We start from the raw sequence: 6,783 nt of genomic DNA, 5'->3' as shown, positions 1-6,783 counted from the left end.
GAAGAGATAGAGAGAAGTAAACTAGGTCATTTCGGGACTAACATATGGTACAATTTCATTTCAATAATTCGCTTGGGTAGCAGTGAGAGAAAACCAGAGGACCTGGAGAAAACCCACGAGGTTGGACAGACGACCCTACTCCTTGTCACATTTGAGTGGGTGTTGTATTGACAAAGAATATCTATTCTGATTTCTTATTCCATTGTCATGATTTAAGTTCTGAGTCAGTTTTGGGGGGTGTAGGATACATTCAAGATGACGGCCAGTTTGGTTCGTAAAATTTGAATTTACATTAGGATTTCACGTTTTGGAGGTAGCAGAGTCCTTTTCACACTTATTTTGGTGATTAAGTGGTTCCCATGTGTCAGTATAGGAGGAAATCCAATTAGAAAATATGGTAGGAATGTACTACTGTGCAGGAAAGCACTACACAAACAGGCCTGTAGCTAGTGGGGGCCTTTACCCCATTGGGAAAGAATTGGTTAGCCCTTTCCATTGGACTCAATACGAAACCAACGACTATCATGTCCCTCTTGTACCCCCTCTCCCCCGATAGCTTCGGGCCTGACAAAGCCTTTGGAATATCGATAGTGTTATCTGATGACCTCAATGCTTCACACCAAATTGGACATGAATTCGATAAAATCTGTACCCTTTATAGTGTTCACAAACCAACTGTTGGTGGATCGACAGATAGTGAAATATGGACGTATAAAAATGAAATAGGTTTTGAAGTCCTACTGTTCTGCACCAGTTTGAATTGGTAAAAAATATTACACTTTTGAGTCTTTAGGCTACACAAAATAAATGTCTTGTTTCTCGGGCAACTGACAGCTGAAACTGTAGGGGGGGAGGGCGGTTTATTTTTTTTTTATCTCATTTCTGGCTAGAGGATGGTGCAAAATAAAATTTGCCTATTGTTGAAAATTGTTGGGGCGGGAGGGCGGCCTTGTATTTTTTTTTTTTTTTTTTAATGAGAAAGTCATTACTTGTCTACGGTTTTGCTTTCAGTTATATATTATACATACTTAGAACATAAATCCAAAAATCAAGTCTACTCAAACACTGAACACTGACTGAAAGGAAAATAATTTTCCATATTTAATTCACGTAATGTAGCTTACTAATGGTAATGGTGACAACCATAATTGAAATTGGTTTAAAATAAAATTCCGTACGACTATTAATAGCCGTCCATAATAACGACAATATTTTAAAGAGTAAGCCTCTGTCAGCATGTGTATCAAAAATAATCATCACGGGAAACGACACTTCGATCTAAATCTAGCATCGCTGGTTTATAATGATTGACCTAATTCCAACCAATGCATGTCACGTGTCATCGGGATTCGTGAAATGACTGTTTCTCAGGATATTTGGTGTGTTTCTCAGCATATTCGGTGTTCTATCTGGGGTTTATATCGAATGACTATTTAAATTTAACTAACAACTCGTCAGTAAAACCATCAAATGTGTAATCCAATTATTATTTTCCGGATTATCAAAACTACCGTTAAACGTGCTAATGACCCAGATTTTGACTAAGGTATGGTGACTATCATCGTATCGTATTCGTAGCCACAAGTTATAATAATTAACCTGTTCTACGATTCATTGTTTTATAAGTAGGATTTTTTCAAACATGGACCGACTGAAGCCGGCAATAATGAGCCGATTAAGATCGAATGATTGAAATACATTGCATTGTTGTCAATGACTTTCGGTGTTTAACACGAATCAAATTCTAGTTCACAAGGGGAGGTAATTAAAATCACGTGATACAAAAATGGAGATTCTGAATCAGTTTAATACATTTGAATGGATATTCACGAATGGGGCATGTAGATACATGCGGCATATTTTTTTTATGACTTGCTTATCGATGTTCGGGCGGGCGTTACATATTTTTTATTTTTCATCAAGACTAATAAATAGGCCGCACGCGCAACCAATTTTGCGTGCGGGCGGTGCCCGAGAAACAATTTATTTTATTTGTGTTGCCTTAAATCAGGTTCTTGATGACAACACCATATAATACTTTATTCTTCTTTAACCCGTTAACTGCATAGGGCATTATATAACGTCCTGGACAACTGCCACTCACCATGTGTAGGACGTAATATAACGCCCTGGAGGTATTTTCCCCAACCTATTCTTCAAACATATGATCGCAGCGTGTGTAGGACGTTATATTACGTCTGGTCGAGGAAATCTAATTGAAATGAGACGATTCTATTTACCGTTAGTTTTAATATGGTTTTAGACTACTCTAGTTTGTATTCAGGAATAAAAAGGTCCAAAAAAGACGTTTTTCGTCAAATTAATTACACAATAGGGGGTAGTTAACGTTTTAAAAACTACACAGTTAACGGGTTAAACATATCATGTACAAAACTTAAGACACTGTAATTTAGCTTGTGTTGAGGGATCCATGGTCCTAGCTTGGCTTGACAACCTCAAGCGAGGTATCGGGATGACATATATATAATACAAACTGTAACAGCATGCCTCTATCGCTGAAGCAGCCAAATAATATTGACAGAGGAATGATGCTCTCCGGACGAATACTCTGAAGTCAATGCTTTCTACACTGAAACATTTAGCGAAATATAAACAACGACGTGTAGTTCTTCAATGTAATAAACTTTATATATTAAATAACAGCTACAAATATAAACAGTTCACACATCAGCTTACACAAATCAGGTCGCATACGCATGGGCCTACATAGCCTAATGAGAGAATTCGAATACGGATGAATTCCTCTTTTAATTCTGATTATAATCAACGTGCTACATATTATACTGAAGACACCATGGCTGAATATTACTCATTACTGACGATGCTGAATAATACTTGATTACATGCTGAATATTATATTCTGAAGCTTTCACTGAATATTACATGTACATTCTGAAGATTTCACTAAACATTACGTGAAAACTGAAATAAGAAAAATACATCGGATTACCATCAGTACTGATTGACTAACTTTAATGACGACAATGAACACAACGTAAACAATACGTAGCCCTGTTCAAAGGCCAAGGACGATGACACTGACAGACGACAGCGGACGACAGCGCTGTCTCCACGAATTATAAACCTGACTTAATATGACTAAAACATTGCCTGGCAAAGCACACAATAATACTGACATGTACTTAAACATACAATAAACATATTAGCATACTATAAATATATAAATTATGTGTTTATAAAACGTAATAACCTTTTTGACTTCACCCCTTTCCCGATTTCATGCATTTGGCTGCCATGATGATCTACGAAAGACCACGTATTTTGAGGGAAGCTTATTAGGTAAACATAATAAACTTAACTAAATGCCTATAATCATAATTTGATTCCCTGAATAAATATCTACATATTTAATACTCAAACTAATAATATATAAACTATGAGATTATACAAGCTTAAGACGTAAAGGCAAAATTAAAGAGAAACAACAAACAACATCAATTAATTCTCCCTTTAATAGGAAATTAGCCGACAAACAGCCAGTAGACAAAGTTAGCAATCGGAACACTTCGTCTATCGCACGACTACCGTTACACAAACTATTCTATTGTTCACACACGCGAGGTATTGGGATCTCATATACAATACAAACTATTCTATTGTTCAGGTATTGGGATCACATATATAATACAAACTATTCTATTGTTCAGGTATTGGGATCACATATATAATACAAACTATTCTAACGTTCACACACGCGAGTGGAAACTATCGTTGAAGCCAACTGTAGGGAGAGGTACCAATTTTTTCTTCCTTCATATTTTCTGTCTTTCTCTTTCATTTCATTGTCTTCTTTAGGATTGGCAGCTATTATTGTTTTTTTCGGCTTGTCTTTTCCCTTTTCTTACCGCCTGGCCAAAGAGTTTTTTTTTATGACATGTGCCATGACAAATATTATAACCGCCACCTGTGCCCAAGTTTTATCATCCAGTTTAAAGCTGACTGATCACAAAGTAGCTTAAAGTCTAAACTATACCTTCCGATACATTGATGATATAACACCTTTTCAGCATATCTTAATAATTCATATTAAATTAAGCATTGTGCAGATGGATTTTTTCACAAGCACCACAACACCTCCTGAAAGGTTTGCTAAAAATGATATCAGTTCTGGGATTCTCAAAACATGTGTAATTGCTAGCAATATTTTTGAATTCGTCATTTTTTTTCTGCTTGTTATAGGAGAAATCAAATTCAGACAATAAACTTATCTTTGTTGTCACTTTCTTCTTCTGCTCCAAAGAAAATCAGGTTATTTCTTCTACCATCAAGCTCTAAGTACCTTTTAAAGTCTGTAATGAAATATAAGTTGTGTTAAAATTTGGTGATAAAAAGTTTAAACAATATTTTAATCCATATAATCTTACAATTGTATGTGTACAGTGTAAATGATACGAAAACAAAGAAAATACTTAAGAATATAACTTCCTGAAAATATAGGTTATGTTGAAAGTCATCTTCAATAGAAGGCTTGATCTCGCTTTAACTACGTACATCTTATCAAGCCCTTCACGTAATACCCTGCATATTTCAGCACTAGTTTCGATTTGGTATTCACCCAGCTTGTGAGCCAATCAGATTCCTCAATCGTCACGAATACCAAATCTCGTGCTTTCAAGCTATCTGTTGCAAAGTTTAAGGTTCGTTCAATGTCAAGGTTTTCGTGGAGGTCGCGATGTCACAACCTCTGTTTGGACGCTACTGTTCAAGTGCAGATAATGTAGCGATAAGTTCGGAAATTGTAAAGTAATCTAGTAACATCCAGATGTTGTAAAGCTCGCAGTCATTGGTTCAGGAACATGGTTGAAAGTGGAATGCTTTATAAAGTTGATTAATATTATTGTAGGATGCCACTGCTATAAACCAGATTAAGTTTAACTTATATGAACTCTTTTATGCAAAACCAACATGGCTGCCAGTTTAAACAAATATGAAATGAAATGGGGTTTAAGTGCACCATACAGTGTTCCTACTCGTGTCACATTCCAACTGCCAACGGATCTATTACATGTACACCAATGTGTACATCCGAATAACTATACTCTTCAAAAAAAGTAGGGGATATTGAAATGCAAATACCTATGCCGGTTGCGATGTGATAAATAGTCATGGACATTTGACATGCTTTGAGAGTATGTTCACAGATGAAGAACTTATCGCCCCAACAAAACCACTGAGCTGCACATGCGACACGCAATAGTGCCAAACACATGGGAGGGGTTCATTGTCAAATTTGACACTTCAAGGAAGGGTTGATGAAAACTACCGCGTGCTGGTTTATCCTATTCATGTTTTATTTCCTATCGGTTCTTGCATAAGATTTACTGTTTAACGTATCTTTGCTTTAGTGTGTTACGTTTAATTTGATCGGGAGACATGTTCGTCAACGTCAACGTTAACCGACAACACTGCAAGAATTGGCTGTGTCACTGCTAGAGGAATGGGTCAGATTGCCCCAAATCGTGATTGGACGGTTGATTTGGATCATGCCACCACAAATTGCTGAATGTCTGAGGATTGGTGGAACAATTACTCATTTTTAAGACAAAAATCAAAAACGTCCATTTTCACTTTTGACGGTGTATCTCTTTGCAAGTGAAATGGGCCCGTCAGATAAGCCGCCCATATGAACTGTTTATGTTCATGTGTAGGCAATTGGCCTGTTATTAACATACACTGGTTACCTCTAATAAAAACAGCAGTGCATTTCCACAGTTTTGTATTGTTTCTGAATGTCCCCTACTTTTTTGGGAAGAGTATATATGTTGTCCCTTAGCAGGCCCTCGTTCCTGCACCACTGACAAAGAGGAACCATGCCAGAAAATCCCTATGAACTTTCTTGACCAACGCAGGGATTGAGCCAGCGTCTTACTCACTGAGCCATGGTGACCCCCTTAAATAAATACAAGACAATTAAAATTTAATACATACCTATACTTTTTAACAAGGGCTTCATAGTATTTGATAATATTATCATCTATATGGTCGCAGCTTCCAGATGAATATTCAGGCTCCAGAAATATATCTCTTAACGATTTGCCTTCCCCTAATTTATTGGCCACAAATATACAATGTAACGCACATGTGTTATTAAAATTACCTTGGACCTGAACACTGTTCCAGTCGACATGATCTTTTATTTCCGGTGGACATCTGCCATGGCTGTCAAAATAGAGGAGCTTTCTACCATCCGTAAACATACATAAAAGTGTGACGTGAATCATGGGAAGACATTCATCAGAGACTAAATATATAAATGATTCGACAGGATTTGATTTAATATATTTGTTAATATCTTTAACAGAAATAATTCCTTTGTAAAGATTTTTTGTAAGTGACTTCATCACAGTTTCTAATTTATAAATTTTTAATCCAAATTGTTTATATCGTGGTGTAGGTGATGTAGGAAGTACTGCAGTGGTATTGAAGCGTGCGATACTTTGTTCTTGAGAATTGTGATCATTCTCCTCATCTAAATTGTGGAAGTGAATTTGGCGGATACTCTGTTCTTGAGTATTGTGAGCAATCACGTCATCTAAACGGAATGTATTTCGCAGATTACAGTAATTAATTTGGTCAAATTGATGTGTAGGATTCGGTAATAATTCTGATAAAGTAGCATCTTGTGACCGTTTGTTTATTAGAGCAGAATCATGTAATAATACTTGAGGGTTTCCAAACACGAGTGTGATCTCAATCTCGATGATGATGATGATAATCATAATAGAGATAAAAGCTACATCA

The 6,783-nt window shown here is 36.3% G+C and overlaps 1 long non-coding RNA gene across 1 annotated transcript; it reads right to left on the bottom strand.

The window, feature by feature from the left end:
- Positions 1-2,627: 2,627 nt before the first annotated feature.
- LOC126810160 (uncharacterized) lies at positions 2,628-6,240 on the bottom strand. Its single transcript, XR_007675050.2, has 3 exons — positions 5,971-6,240; positions 3,233-4,331; positions 2,628-2,943 (listed from the first exon to the last, which is right to left on the bottom strand). It is a non-coding gene; the product is annotated as an uncharacterized LOC126810160 (long non-coding RNA).
- Between the last annotated feature and the right edge of the window lie 543 nt (positions 6,241-6,783).

Source organism: Patella vulgata, chromosome 2 (genome assembly GCF_932274485.2).
Source record: "Patella vulgata chromosome 2, xgPatVulg1.2, whole genome shotgun sequence".
In the NCBI taxonomy this organism is placed as follows: Eukaryota; Metazoa; Mollusca; class Gastropoda; family Patellidae; genus Patella; species Patella vulgata.
The sequence above is the reverse complement of the archived record's forward strand: the minus strand, read 5'-3'. Positions and strand labels throughout refer to the sequence as shown.